Here is a 16,101-nt window from a genome sequence, read left to right on the forward strand (position 1 = left end):
TTATGAAAGACCATTTTTTGCCACTTAGCGGCCTTTTTGGACATGTTGCCCATCTTCGATCGAGTTTCGTGAAAAAGATGCTCTACTTAAAATTTAATCTGCTGTAGGGCTCATATTTTCGTTTTAAGGTAATAATTTTTGTTATGATCTTCATAATGCTTCGACTGAACTGCCGCGGGTTAGCGGACCGACGAAGGGAGTAGCCTGCACAACTACACAAATCTGCCCCACGACTGTCCGCCAGGTGATGTGCCTAAATAACGAGGACGAATGCGATTTGGCAATCGCGTGAGCCGCCACAGACAAATACGTCCATCGTGATGCTGTACGCAGATCCAGGATGCTTACGAAAAGGGGACGTTGTGATACTCCTATTATAACACCCCCCTGCTTCCCGGGATTTGCGAAATAACAAGTTGACAATGACCGTGAATTATGAATTTTGACCCGCGTCAGGATAAGGCATCCGAATCCGAAGTAAATAATGATTATTCCGTGGGAAACAGGAGACGTTATAACTTGATCGTTATTGAATGAGTAATTTCATTCAATTACGATCGGTAAATGAAATAATGGAAATGATTTGGAAATAAATTTTGCCAGTGGAAATTTTGCCGAAAGAAATGATTAAGTTCTAAAAGCAATTAAAAAATCGGTCGCCAGCTCAACTGATGAGCGACAGTACTGTTAAGTACGTGAATAATTGTGTCAAACATAAAGTTTACCTGTTTGTAGCGCAGCACGTGGAACGGGAACTTTTACGTAAGTGCTGTGTCAGGCCCAGTAGTCGTATAAAACAATGTCATAAAAATCTAACTACACTTATTTTGTTCATAATTTGTCAGCTAAGTGCAATTCTGACAACACAGATAATTATCTATCGAGATTTTGAATAATGGACTGTCATTCTGTCTTTATAATTAGGTACTTTGCACAGTTTAATCTACTGAAAATGAAATATATTGCCAATAATTGATTAACTATGTTTTGAATGATAATAATTCATTAATTGGGGATTGTCAGGTGGAATAAGCTTTATAGTTTCATGAAATATCCTTGAATTAACTTCAGCTGAATATGCATTGAAATAAGCTTATTAAGTGCAACAATTAACTACGATAACCAATCTGTAATTTACTCTTCACCGTCTATGCAAATAATTTGATAATTAACATATTTTCTCTTGATAATGGCGTGACACACTCGGTTCAATAAGGTAAGGATTGGAAGGAACCTACTTGGTGTTATTGTCGGGTGGAATGTAACTGCAACACTTCGATTATAAAATGCTTGTTATTAATTGTTCAACTTCAGAGAAAAGCACAGTCACTGGCAAGCCTTCTACAATTTTATCCTACGGCAGCGACACAATGTAGCATCGGGCTTTTACTGTTGCGACTTGGGCCCAGAGTGCGCTTCACAATTAAGTCCTCGTTTCTTCAGCACTATGCCTATTAATCCATAATAACATGCCCGACCACGCTTCCAGATATGCCGGCCATTACTTTCCCGTCGTACTTAGATCCACACACCAGCCGTTAGATGTAACACAGCTAGGACTAGCAGCACTCGACTGTATTTCTTACTCCGAGCACGGCGTCACTGCTACTACTACCCGCTGGCGCGCTCCCGCGCCCAGAGGCGCGACAAAACAATCTCTCTGACTTCAATGTTAACTAGATATGCCCTGACTTGCCAGTGTTAAATATTACATAATTTAAACATAGTATTTACAATACATATTTGCACTAGACAATACATCGTATACAAACAGTTTCATGTGTTAAGTAAGCGAAAAAATTCATAGCAAGGACTGCGTTGTAGCGTCACACTACGTTCAGTGTTTTCGTTCGATACATCTCTGTATGCGTGCCTCTCTCACTACTGCCGTGTCATGGGAAGCCGAAACGATGGTCACCTTATGACAGCCCGCTGTACACCATCAGCCATCACAGTCTCAGTGGGGTTACATTTCTTGCTGCAAACTAGCCCATTCCCTTAGTTAAGGCATACACTATGTGATCAAAAGTATCCGGACACCTCCAGAAACATTCGTTTTTCGTATTACGTCATTGTGCTGCGACCTACTGCCAGATACTCAATATCAGCGACCTCAGTAGTCATTAGGCATCATGTGAGAGCAGAATGGGTCACTCGGCGGAACTCAAGGACTTCGAAGGCGGTCAGTTGATTGGGTATCACTTGTGCCGTACGTCTGTATGCGAGATTTCCACACTCCTAAACTTCCCTAGGTCCACTGTTTCCGATTTGATAATGAAGTGAAAACGTGAAGGGACACGTACAGCACAAAAGCGTACAGGCCGACGTCGCCTGTTGACTGACAGTGACCGCCCACAGTTAAAGTGGGTCGTAATGTGTTATAGGCAGACATCCATCCGGACCATCACACAGGAATTCCAGACTGCATCAGGACCCACTGCAAGTACTATGAAGAATAGGCGGGAAGTGAAAAAACTTGGATTTCATGGTCGAGCGGCTGCTCATATGCCACACATCACGGCCGTAAATGGCAAACGACGTATCACTCGGTGTAAGGAGCGTAAACTTTGGATGACTGAACAGTGGAAAAACGTTGAGTGGAGTTACGAATCACGGCCTCCAATGTGCCGATCTCATTCCAAGATATGGGTATGGCGAATGCCCGGTGAATGTCATTTGCCAGTGTGTGTAGTGCCAACAGTAAAATTCGGAGGCAGTGGTGTTATGGTGTGCTCGTGTTATTCATGGAGGGGGCTTGCACCGTTGTTGTTTTCCGTGGCACTATCACAGCACAAGCCTGCATTGATGTTCTAAGCACCTTCTTGATTCCCACAGTTGAAGAGCAATTTGAGGATGGGGATTGCATCTTTCAACACAATCGATCAGCTGTTCATAATGCACGGCCCGTGGTGGAGTGGTTACACGACGGTAACATCCCTGTAATTGACTGGCCTGCACAGAGTCCTGACCTGAATCCTACAGAACACCTTTGGGATATTTTGGAACGCCGACTTCGTGTCAGGCTTCACCGACCGACATCGATACCTCTCCTCTGTGCAGCCCTCCGTGAAGAATGGACTGCCATTCCCCAAAAAACCTTCCAGCACCTGACTGAACGTATGCCTGCGAGAGTGGAGGCTGTTATCAAGGCTAAGGGTGGGCTAACACCATATTGAATTCCATTATAACCGATTGAGGGAGCCACGAACTTGTAAGTCATTCTCAGCCAGGTGTCCGGACACTTTTGGTCACATAGTGTATGTTGTGGCTATCCGATCTTGCACAGCCGAGCGAAACCTCTTGCATGCTAATGGCATGTGGACATTAATATCTGGCACTGTCCAATATTACCCTCTTCAACCCATCGATTCCCCATTCGCATATCAGTCACAGGACCAAATAATCAGCAAATTGTCGAAACTATAAATTGCTCTCTCGATAGATGACGATCCAACCGAATGCCACGTGTTTTTAAACATTTTTCCTTCTTACGCGAGGAATAACACGATCTTCTCGTAAACAAACAACAATTAAAAACCGTTCTATGAATAAGACATCTGCTGCGCAATCTCTCCTTGCGAACTGAATGGTGATGGCGTCACTGCTAGTTAGTCCGCCCCTGGCAGCTGAGTGGTCAGCGCGACGGCATGTCGTACCTAACATCCCGGGTTCGATTCCCTGCTAGGTGGGAGATTTTGTCCGCTCAGGGACTGGGTGTTGTCCTTATCATGATCATCATTTCATCCCCATCGACACGGAAGTCGCCGAAGTGGCGTCAACTCGAACGACTTGCATCAGGTGAACGGTCTACCAGGTGGGAGGCCCTAGCCGCATGGAATTTACATTTTACTGCTAGCTACACTGTGCGATTGCGCTTAAATGCTAATCATTGGCTTTCTGACATGTAGTGCACTTCGTGACAGTGTGGCATCTATTACAGGCTGCCTTTCCGGCGCAGAAATTTTAATGGCTAACATCGTGCTAACTGTCTAGCTAGGAGCTTAAAATTAGGCCCATGTAAATGTGCACCGCATTCCGTCTGCCTACGCTCCCCAGAACTGCACTAGATTCGCTGACGTGTCGCATTCGCCCGTTCCCTACAAGCGTCACCCAGTTGGTATGTGCTCGGAAATAGTTTCTCTACTACGCCCTCTGTCGACATCGCTATACAGTAGATGGCTCGCTATGCCAAGTCCGCGCCGTCTAAGAGGAGGACCAGTGGTTTCTGGATCAACTTGCCTCAGTTTCCGAATAGCGCTTCGTGTGCAAGCAGATCTTTACCTCGTACGTCTGGAGTAGCAAGCCTTGCTGAGATGGAACCAGTGTCTCTGTAGGTAAGCCTTCCCCAATTTCATCTCTGAATTACAAGCTGGATTTTCTTTTCATCGCAATGCGTTGATAAGTCGTACTCCAGACCGTGCTCACCCATCGCAGACTTACTAGACTGTCCTGCCCGATAATGGAGTCGGAGCTCAGGACAACGAATTTTCACTTTTCTGGTCGTTTGGCCAATGCATGACATACTACATACACATATCTAATAACGCATATTCATGGCTCATGAACACCTTACGATTGCTTTCATTGTACCCATAGCACCCTGTGGTGTCACCGCCAGACACCACACTTGCTAGGTGGTAGCCTTGAAATCGGCAGCGGTCCGTTAGTATACGTCGGACCCGCGTGTCGCCACTGTCAGTGATTGCAGACCGAGCGCCGCCACACGGCAGGTCTAGAGAGACTTCCTAGCACTCGCCCCAGTTGTACAGCCGACTTTGCTAGCGATGGTTCACTGACAAATTACGCTCTCATTTGCCGAAACGATAGTTAGCATAGCCTTCAGCTACGTCATTAGCTACGACCTAGCAAGGCGCCATTACCATTTGCTATTTATCTTGTGATGCATGTACCGTCAAGAGCTATGTTCACCACTTATGGATTAAAGTTAAGTATTCCAGCAGCTCCGTACTTTATTTGCTAGTCTCAATTACTTTACCTGTTCCAGACCTCACGCCAGCCTGCGTGAGCTTAAACGCGTGCCTTTCGGCTTCCTCTCATAGTGACTTGGCTGTCTTGCCATGTCACAACAGATTGGCGCCGAGGATTGGTGACGAGCCAATTCGCGTTTGTACTGATACCGACTGATTTACTTGTGTAATGGCTTCGCCACCATCTCCAGATGTACTGTCCGAATTTTATCGCTTACAGAATCAGCAGACGCAGGCCTTACTGGATGCCCTTGGACAGCTCATCCAGGGTCAACGTGCACTGCAAACCGATGCGGCCGCCGCCGCTCCACCGCTAACGCAGCCACAACACGCAGTTGCACCACCTTTTCGTCCTTTTGATGCGGCACTGGAAAGCTGGACGGAGTGGTCACGCCAATTTGGATTCCATCTCGCCGCCTACAGAATTCAAGGTAACGAGTGGCAGCCTTTATTATTATCGTGCGTCGGCGTGTCAACGTACCGTGTGATAGTGAAATTGTTTCCCCGACGCGACGTAGCAACTCTGTCCTACGACGAAATTTTGTCTGCATTAGATGCATATTTCAAAGAATCAGTCAATGTAGTTGCCAAACGGTAACCCTTCTTTCGTACAAAACGTATGGCCAGTCAAACTAATCGGGTGTGGCTTGCAACTTTGCAAGGCCTTACTAGGGATTGTGCTTTTGAGTGTGATTGTGGACTCCCTTATTCAGATACTATGGTACGTGATGCAATTGCACAGAACGTTTCTGATGTTCGTATACGGGAACAGATTTTGAAAATAGTCAATCCCTCCCTTCAACAAGTTATGGACATCTTGGATCGGCCAGACACACTTGACTTTGCTCAGGCATCATTTGAAACTTCACCAGCCATGTGTCACATTAACTGGTCCGACGGGCGAGCTACACGGAACAGTAAACAGCCCTCGTGCCCGTCCGTGCAGCTGCCGCCAAGCTCTCCGCCACGTGTGCCGCACCAGCAAGCAAATGCAGTGCTAAAATCATGCCCGAGGTGTGCTACTAGACATTCGCGTGAGAATTGCCCGTCACGCCAGGCTATTTGCTTTTTCTATAAGAAAAAAAAGACATGTTCAAAGTGTTTGCCAGATAAAGCTCAGAACGGACACTCGAAACCATTCCAGGCCCTTTGCTTCGCGCCGGAATCGCAATCGAACCCAGAATACTCAGGCTCGTGAACCTTCGCCCATGGAAATTCATGTAGTTCATTCCACTCCGCCCAGTGCCACACTCTCTAACGGTGACGGTGTTCGTCCCGCAAATAGTGTGCGTCGACATCGACGGAAATCCCGTCACGTCGCAAGTGATTCTGTACCAGTGTCAGCTCACGTTGCCTGAGACAGTCGCTCTTGTCGTCAGCAGGACAATAAACTTCTTGGAGACTTGGACATTAATGGCAACGTGATACCATTCCAGCTCGATACCGGTGCTGCAGTTTCACTGATCAATCACGACATGTACAAACAGCTGGGCACACCTCCGTTGCGTGCCGCAGATGTTAAGTTACATAGTTATTCAGGACAAGCGATCCCTGTGTTCGGACAGTGCACCCTTCTCGCAACATACAAGGGACAAACAAACTTGTCATTGTACGTCCTTCGTTCTTCATCTGCAGTGAACTTGTTTGGTTTAGATTTATTTCAGTTGTTTAACTTGTCTATAGTAAATCAGGTCCTATCAGTGAACCAGACTGTGCCTTCAGACAGTGTTTCTCGTCTATGTGACGAATTTGCATACATTTTTGCACCGGGCCTTGGTTGCGCTAAGAACTATAAAGCACATTTGGAACTGAAAGTAAACGCGCAACCGAAATTTTTCAGACCATGCAATGTTCCCCACGCATTGCGTGATGAGGTCGCAAGAACATTACACGATTTGGAATCACAAGGTGTAATTGAACGTGTGCAGGCTTCTCTCTGGGCATCACCCTTAGTAATTTTGCAAATGCCTTCCGGAAAATTGAGATTTTGCGTGGACTTAAAGGCAACAGTGAATCCACAACTAGTGACTGCAACTTTTCCTTTACCCCGCCCAGAAGATCTTTTTGACAAACTGTGCCCGGGTAAATATTTTTCGAAGTTGGACCTAGCAGATGCGTACTTGCAAATACCGGTGGACGAAGAATCCCAGCGCGTTTTAGTGGTTAACACGCATCTTGGTTTGTATCGATTCAAACGACGGCCATTCGGGTGTGCATCCGCCCCTGCATTGTTTCAGCAATAACTGCAAACAGTTTGTGCGTCGGTCCCTACTGCAACAAACTATCTAGACGATATTGTGATCTCCGGAAAGACAGAAGAAGAACATTTAGCCAATCTCAGAACATTATTTCAGGTCTTGCGACAAAATGGTCTTCGCTTGCGGAAGGACAAATGTGTGTTTTTTGCTCGTGACTTACCCTATCTGGGCCATGTACTCAATGCCCAAGGTATACATCCCACTCCAGATCATCTCCGTGCCATACAAGACTTGCCTTCGCCGCAGAATTTGAAGCAGCTACAGAGGGTGCTGGGAAAAATCAATTATTATCATCGCTGTGTGCGCCACGCCTCTTCCATTTCAGCTCCGCTTCATCGCTTACGCCGTAAAGGTGTTCCGTTCGTCTGGACGACGGAATGCGAACGCGCCTTTCGCCAGTTGAAATCGGCGTTGCTTTCAAATTCTTGCCTTACGCCATTCGATCCCCAGAAACCCCTTTTGTTGATGGTAGATGCATCGGATTTCGGGATCGGTGCTGTGCTTGCGCACAAAGATGGTTCGCACGATCGCCCTATTGCCTTTGCGTCCAAATTGCTCTCGTCTGCGCAAAGAAATTATTCACACATCGAGAAAGAAGCTTTGGCTCACGTATTTGGTGTTACAAAGTTTCATGATTTCTTGTATGGTCGTCACTTTACCATCATCACAGACCACAAACCTTTGACATCGCTTTTTCATCCGACCAAGCCTGTACCTCCACGTACAGCGCAGAGATTCATTCGCTGGTCTATTTTCCTCTCGCAGTACCGCTACGATATCTTGTATCGGTCCACTGCTAAGCACGGAAACGCCGATGCGTTGTCCCGTTTGCCTGTTGCTGAGGATAGAGCATTCGATTCCTCCGAACTTGCTTGCATGTTCATTGATGCGGAAACCGATGACGTGGTCGAATCGTTTCCGATTGATTTTCGTCGTGTGGCTACAGCCACATCTGCCAACCCTGTCCTTGCTACCGTTCTGCGTTTTGTTGCTACGCAATGGCCCTTGTCAAAGTCACGGATCGAGGATCCGTTGGTTCGCCGATTTTTTTGCTCACAAGGAGAGACTTTTTGTACGACGTGGTGTTTTACTATTGCGTTCTGATAATGATAAGTCCAGGGTCGTGGTACCACGTTCGTTACAGTCCTCTGTCTTACGGCTTCTCCATCAAGGACATTGGGGTATAGTGCGAACGAAACAACTTGCTCGTCAGCACTGTACTTGGTTCGGAATCGATGCTGCGATTACGAATATGTGCTCTTCTTGCATGGCGTGTGCCGAACAACAATCCGCACCACCGCGGAAATTCTTTGCATGGCCGAAAGCCACTACCGCTTGGCAACGCTTACACATCGATTTTGCTGGTCCATTCTGGAATGCTCGATGGTTGGTTGTGGTAGATTCATTCAGTAATTTTCCTTTTGTTGTCCGGATGTCTTCCACGATGTCATCTGCCACCAGTCAAGCGTTATCCGCTATCTTTTGCATTGAAGGTCTTCCACAGACTATTGTTTCCGACAATGGCCCACAATTCATGTCCGCAGAATTTCAGTCATTCTGCAAAGCCAATGGTATTCAACATCTGACGTCCGCGCCGTTTTCGCCGCTGTCAAACGGTGCCGCTGAACGTTTGGTCAGGACTTTCAAGTCACAGATGTTGAAGTTGAAAGAGTCGCATTCCCGGGAGGACGCGTTATTGCTTTTTTTGTCCTCGTATCGCTCTCAGCCCCGAGATGGTCGCTCGCCGGCTGAGTTGCTCCACGGTCGTCCTCATCGCACCTTGATGTCTTTGCTACATCCGACGCATCAGGTTCCTGTGCAGCGCCAGACACCTGCTTTTGCCCCAGGCGACGTTGTATACTATCGCAACTATCGAGGTTCACGGCGTTGGCTCGCAGGGCGCATTCTTCGCTGCCTCGGCCGCGCTATGTATCTGGTTTTGGGGGCCTCTGGTGAGGTGCGTCGGCATCTCAGTCAGCTGCGCCTCTGTCGTCGCACGGGTTCTGCCGCTCCCCGTCTGCTTTCAGCGACGGTGCCGTCCGGTCAGCGCCCTGGGGACCCATCTACTGCCTAGCCTCATCCCCAGGTGTTACCGACGCTGCCTTCCATTTTGCCCCATGGCGACGCGCCGCCGCCTGTTCTCCCGCCGGCGACGCCCGCAGTGGACGCGTCGCTGCAACCGCCGGGCGTCTCCCTGGGTCACGCGCCGCCGATCGCTTCCCGTGACCCGTTGTCCTCCGCCATGGACTTCTTGCCCGCTCCGTACAACATGGCATCTTCGCCCGTTGGGTGCCCCGACCCGATGGAGGTCGACCATTCGGCCCCTCCTGTCTCTTTACGGGCGCATCCACCGCATGTTGGCGTGCACCCTGGACTAGGTTTTCAGGCGTTTCCTAGCTCCCCTCGGACCGAATGGCAGGGTGCGGGTGGCACAGCCTCGCCTGTTGTTAGCCTCCCCACCTCGTCGCATACGTCAACATGGGGTCCTCCCCACGGCGGGTGGAAGCCTTATAACAGAACCGTACGCCGATTTGCGGGGGAGGAATGTGGTGTCACCGCCAGACACCACACTTGCTAGGTGGTAGCCTTGAAATCGGCAGCGGTCCGTTAGTATACGTCGGACCCGCGTGTCGCCACTGTCAGTGATTGCAGACTGAGCGCCGCCACACGGCAGGTCTAGAGAGACTTCCTAGCATTCGCCCCGGTTGTACAGCCGACTTTGCTAGCGATGGTTCACTGACAAATTACGATCTCATTTGCCGAGACGATAGTTAGCATAGCCTTCAGCTACGTCATTGCTACGACCTAGCAAGGCGCCATTATCATTTGCTATTTATCTTGTGATGCATGTACCGTCAAGAGCTATGTTCACCACTTATGGATTAAAGTTAAGTATTCCAGCAGCTTCGTATTTTATTTGCTAGTCTCAATTACTTTACCTGTTCCAGACCTCACGCCAGCCTGCGTGAGCTTAAACGCGTGCCTTTCGGCTTCCTCTCATAATGACTTGGCTGTCTTGCCAAGTCACAACACACCCAATGAAAACTATGAAATACGGCCCATGTCATTACATAACCTCTAGTGATCAATACATTTGAGAAAATATTCTCTAGATAGTAATCCAGTTTTGGTTTCGTTAGTGTATCTAGCAGTTCTATCGGTCGCGAAAACTGACAATGGCCGGGAGAACGGTGTGCTGATCATGTGCTCTTCGTATCCGTATCCGGTGACACCTAAGGCCTGAGGATGTCACAGGGTCCGGTCGGTACCGTTGGGCCTTCAAGACCTCTTCGGACGATGTTTGTTTTTATATAATGAAAAAAGTGTATTTGTAAATACGATTTGTTTCCAATCCACTGTCAATATGACATTTCCAAATAAGCACGTTGTGGGAAACGATGGCATACGTCACAGTCAAGGAGATATTCTGCTTTCCTTAAATAGTTAGTTGGCAGATAACATTCCAAGCTTTTCTAAGGAGTTGAGTCTCAGGAAGTACACTTAAGAAACAGCAAACGATCTGTCATTGGAGAATGAGATGTCAGGGTGGAACAACTACACCAAATAAACGAATTGATGGGAACATGACCGTCGTGCAAGCAGCTCTCTGATGACTATCATCACGTGGCAACTAAACATGGAAATTCCAATTGCGTGGTCTTCCTCAGAACTTCAGTTTGAGTCTAGAGAGGCATCAATTTGCCTTATTAGTGTCCGCTGCTGCGATACAGTAGCTTTGCCAAGGAGTGCGCCGAGCGCCCTGTCGGCTGTTAGTTGCGGAGTGCGTCGCGTGCTCCCCCACTGCGATAATCCGAGGTGCGAGGACGCATTAACACACGGGCTATGCAGGTCGCCGCGGCTTAACTGGCTGCACTTACCTCGCCTATATGGCACTACACTAAAGGCACTTTTCTCTGCCTCGTGATGACTGGGTGTTGTGTGATGTCCTTAGGTTAGTTAGGTTTAAATAGTTCTAAGTTCTAGGGGACTGATGACCATAGATGTTAAGTCCCATAGTGCTCAGAGCCACTACAGGCACGCGCGCTGTCAGCCTAGCTTATTCTCGACTGTGGTGTTGGGACGCCCTGCTAAACCCGCAGGACAGGACAGGTAGTTTAAATTGTGGAAAGGGGACCAAATAAGGGGTTGTCAGTTACACTCGAACATACAACTTTATTATTTGATCAAACATTACAACAGCACAAAAAAATTTTTTTAACACACACCTATAATCTTTGGGACTTAATTACCGGTTGAAAGCCACTTTAATTTAAAAACGGCTGAAGGCCAATAACATAAAACGCAAGCATAATCAGAAATTTAAAAGGCATTCCTTATCTTACAACAGTTCTTTACTTAGGCTGAAGGCCCAAAGAATCTGAGTTTTTCAGAGCAAAAAATTTGCATTCAGAATCTCCTGAAAGCCCAACACTTAAGATTAAAAGCTAAATTAAAAAAAAAAAAAAAAGGCCTTATGTAAAACAGTTCTTAATTAGTCAAAATTCAACCAAAGCAGATATTGAAAAGGCAAAGCCTTATCTTAATACAGTTCTTTAGTTAGGCTGAAGGCCCAAAGAATAGGACACTTCAGGAGCAAATAAGTTAAATTCAAATCGGCTGAAGGCCCAAGACTTAAAACTCCATAACATTAATTTTTTGAAATACCAAAGACCTAATGTGAAACAGTTCTTTACTTTAGGCTGAAGGCCTAAAGAATCTTACACCTTAAGCGCAAAACAACCTTAACTTAAAAGAAAATAATATACAAAATAAAATTTAAAGAAAATAAATAAAGAAGTCAGCTAGAAGCCATACAAGTACAAACAACTAGACCAAATAAAAAAAAGGCAGCACACCCAAGGTTGTTCAGATGTTCGAGGGTCGGCCTGGAATTCAAACACTAACGCGCGCTTAGTTGAGACAGGCAGTCGGGCCAACCATTCACGATCCTACAACAGCCCAACCGACCGACAGTCAACGGACCCACCGACAAGATAATTTCCACTTCACTCGACCAAGGCGCAACAGGGAGTTCAACGGAACAACGCAGAATATATTGACGCCCACAACCATTCATACATGGAGCTTTCAAACTACACACCGTGTTGGACAGCAACAACGCGATGAGGAAATATACTGCCTGAAATTTACGTCAACGGCCAGGGCAGGTAACCGGAACGTTAACGGCCAAAGGCAGAGGATTCCGCTGGTGCACTTCGATTCAAATAACCAGATGCAGTGAAACTCCACCGTAGGGTAGCTAGAATTTTCCAACTTAAAGAAAAAGTTCAAATGTGTGTGAAATCTTATGGGACTTAACTGCTAAGGTCATCAGTCCCTAAGCTTACACACTACTTAACCTAAATTATCCTAAGAACAAACACACAAACCCATGCCCGAGGGAGGACTCGAACCTCCGCCGGGACCAGCCGCACAGTCCACGACTGCAGCGCCCTTGACCGCTCGGCTAATCCCGCGCGGCTTCCAACTTCAAAACCACGTTGTTCCTCGTGGGGAATATCCCAACAGCCGACAACGAACTCCAAACGACACAATGTGAACAGTCTTGAGCTGCTGGTAGATTAAATCAAATCTCAACTTTCGTGGCCAGGCTCGGTGAGCCACGGACCTCGTAGCAGTGGGAACAGCCCCACACAAACTCCGACACCGCATAGAGACTGCCAGCAGCCCCGACCAAACTACGTCCCGCGGAGAATTCCTCGCTGCTCCACGCCAATCGACCGATTGCCCAGTCCCGGAAACGGTGAAAGGACCAAGTATACGTCGGCCGATGAGACGAGCAACCGAACGACCAACCAACGGTCGTCTGGCCCCAATCTCCCTCCGTCGGACAGTTCATGAGTGAGGCCCCAGAGTTCACTGCTGCTACGTCCCGTCTGCACTGCTGGTCCGTCCCGAACTGACTGCCAGTCACACGACGACCCGGAATACTATCGGTCGCTCCAGAGATGGTACGACAGTGCACTTATCGATATGCGCTGCTGCTGCTGCTGCTCACGGGCAAGCAAGGCAGGAAGTTAGTGACACCAGTAAATGGAATAAAAAGATGAGGCGGCAGTACCGTAATAGAAGATGACGAACAATAAATGGGATAAACGCAAGCCATGCACGGCTCAGGTCGAAGAGACGCAGTACTCCTGGTGTAAATTGCTGAAGGTAGTCTACACTACCTCTCCTAATGCCACATAGCCACACGCAACTCAAATGGATGCACATGCGTCGCTAAGAAGTTGCAGTGTGCGCAGTGATTCGTGACATTCTTTTGCTTCATGTCTCATGTTTCATTTCGTATTTTATGTAATACATTTGATTTGAATTCGACTGATGTCAGTTGATAAATGCCGACGTTTATAGCTGGGAACATCAGGGATTGCAGAGTTTAGGACGTCAATTAGAATTTTACTCTTCTCTGAATACAGGGTATCTCAGAAGGAACGGTCGATATTAATGCATATGACAGGAACGATCATTCTGAGCAAAAAAAGTCTAGTGAATAAGGGCTGCAAAATGCATACTTTTAAGAGCTATGAGCACTTCTTCATCTTCCATACTGTGAAAAAAAAAAACTCTTCTAATGCAAGCACTTTGCTTTCCGTATATTGGAAGGAGATAATTTGGGTCAAAATTTAAAAAAAAAATTATCTGGCAAATGTGGGATCTCAAACGCATGCCTTATGAGGTATGACCACTTTTTTCACTAGAAGAGATATGTTTCACAATATTGAAGATGAAGTATTGGCACCTGTTAAGGTATGCACTATAGAGACAATCTTTCCTCGACATTTGTTCTTGTTTTGGCCCATAATACGAGGGCAAGTTGAAAAGCAATGCCTCCGAGTTTTTATGTGAAAACTCTTAAAGCTTTTTAAATAAAACAAACGTTATTAACATTTCACATCTTCATTTTAAATGTATTCGTATTTATTTCTCAACATAATCACTGTAGCGACGAAAACATTTCTCGCAACATGAGGCCAGTTTGTTGATACCGTCACTGTAGAAAGATTTTGCTGACGGAATCACAGCCACAGTTATACTGGGCCAAGTAGCTCCTCAGTTGGCATCACGAAGCTTGAAACAAACCTGTAAAAAACCTTTTGCAGTATTTTGAATTGAACCCGGGTCCTCCGCATGGCTGCCACCTGCGCTGATCATTCATACATTTGCATTGCTTGGTGGCGCAAATTCTGAATACTTTATGCTAGCCTGTGGACACGTACTGAGTTTATGACTGCAGTAAACGCCGGCCGCGGTGGTCTCGCGGTTCTAGGCGCTCAGTCCGGAACCGCACGACTGCTACGGCCACAGGTTCGAATCCTGCCTCTGGCATGGATGTATGTGATGTCCTTAGGTTAGTTAGGTTTAAGTAGTTCTAAGTTCTAGGGGACTGATGACCACATATGTTAAGTCCCACAGTGCTCAGAGCCATTTGAACCATTTTGAACTGCAGTAAACAATTTGCCTCTTTTGAAGCTATAAGATGTAAACCTGACGCTAAATCAACATATGGCAAACCATACAGACCCACATTCGAACGAGAGTACTTCCGTATATTTTACAGTGCAGTATGAAAACATGAGACTACAAAGGTACCTACAGGCGAACAAAAAAATCAGGAATTAATGTGAAATTGTATATACCATTTTATTCGCCTGGCGTAAATCGTTGAATGTTTACATTTTCTGTTTCCATGCACAATGATCCTAGAATTAAAGCAACACATTCTCAGCAACGCAACACATCAATAGATACATTGCCAAATTTCCTCGACAAGTGGAGAGGACAGTTTTAAGGATGGTTTGAACGATTTTTCAGAGACCTACTGCTTTTTATATCCGTATCACTGATTTATTGCTCAATGTATCTTGATCCGTATGAGCTATCGCAGATTACACACACAAACCTCTCGTAATTTACGAGTGGCGCTGAATGGGCTGTCGAAGTTGAGCAATGGCTTTTTAAAAGTCGACAACTATCCCCTGCTTTCCACTTCGCTAAGCGTTGCAGTTAACACCGATACTGCTTATTATGTACTCCATAGAAACCGTTGCAATAGTCTCATAGTAGGTCTAACAATATGCCAGTTGGTGGTAGTGGATAGTATTAAAATCGTTGTAAGTGCCTCAGAGTTTATTTGGAACAACGTCGAAACATCTAAAGAGATACCAAACAGAGTCACTGTATGAACTGTAAGTTAATGTAATTCATCCACGAAATAAATGGCTCAAAAATATCACTCATCACTCTGGGACCCTTATCAGGCAGGATTATTGTACAAACGTTGTTTTCAAAAGTGCAACTTTCTTCACCAACTGCGACATAGTCGCGTATACGAACATTGATCCAATACTGACATATGTTTTTTATTCCAGGCTTTGATCACAATATCAATTCTTTTGACGATAATCGGTTTCAGTCCGTAATGACCATCCTCAGATCTACAATATACAAATACGTATATACACCTAGTGAGCAGTGTGTCTTTCAACACAGTACAGCAACACGTATCACAATATAAATATACTATCATACAAACAGGAAAATGGACAGATAAAATACGGTAAAACGTACCCTTTTTACACCCTGTCTTAATTGATAAGGCCATAATGGCATCGTCGAAACATATAAAAGTAATCAGCACAGCATCGTCACATAGATCTAAATTAAGGTGTAGAATAGGCCACATCGTCCACAAAGACATTATTTCAACTGGCTACTGAGGTACAGTAGCTACCAGAAATTTATTTGCCTACATCCTCCCTAGACGTCGCTACTGTGGGCTTAGATGTAGTCATCATTTACGCAAAAAACATAATCTGATAAAAACACATTAG

Source organism: Schistocerca serialis, chromosome 7 (assembly GCF_023864345.2).
Source record: "Schistocerca serialis cubense isolate TAMUIC-IGC-003099 chromosome 7, iqSchSeri2.2, whole genome shotgun sequence".
NCBI lineage: Eukaryota > Metazoa > Arthropoda > Insecta > Orthoptera > Acrididae > Schistocerca > Schistocerca serialis.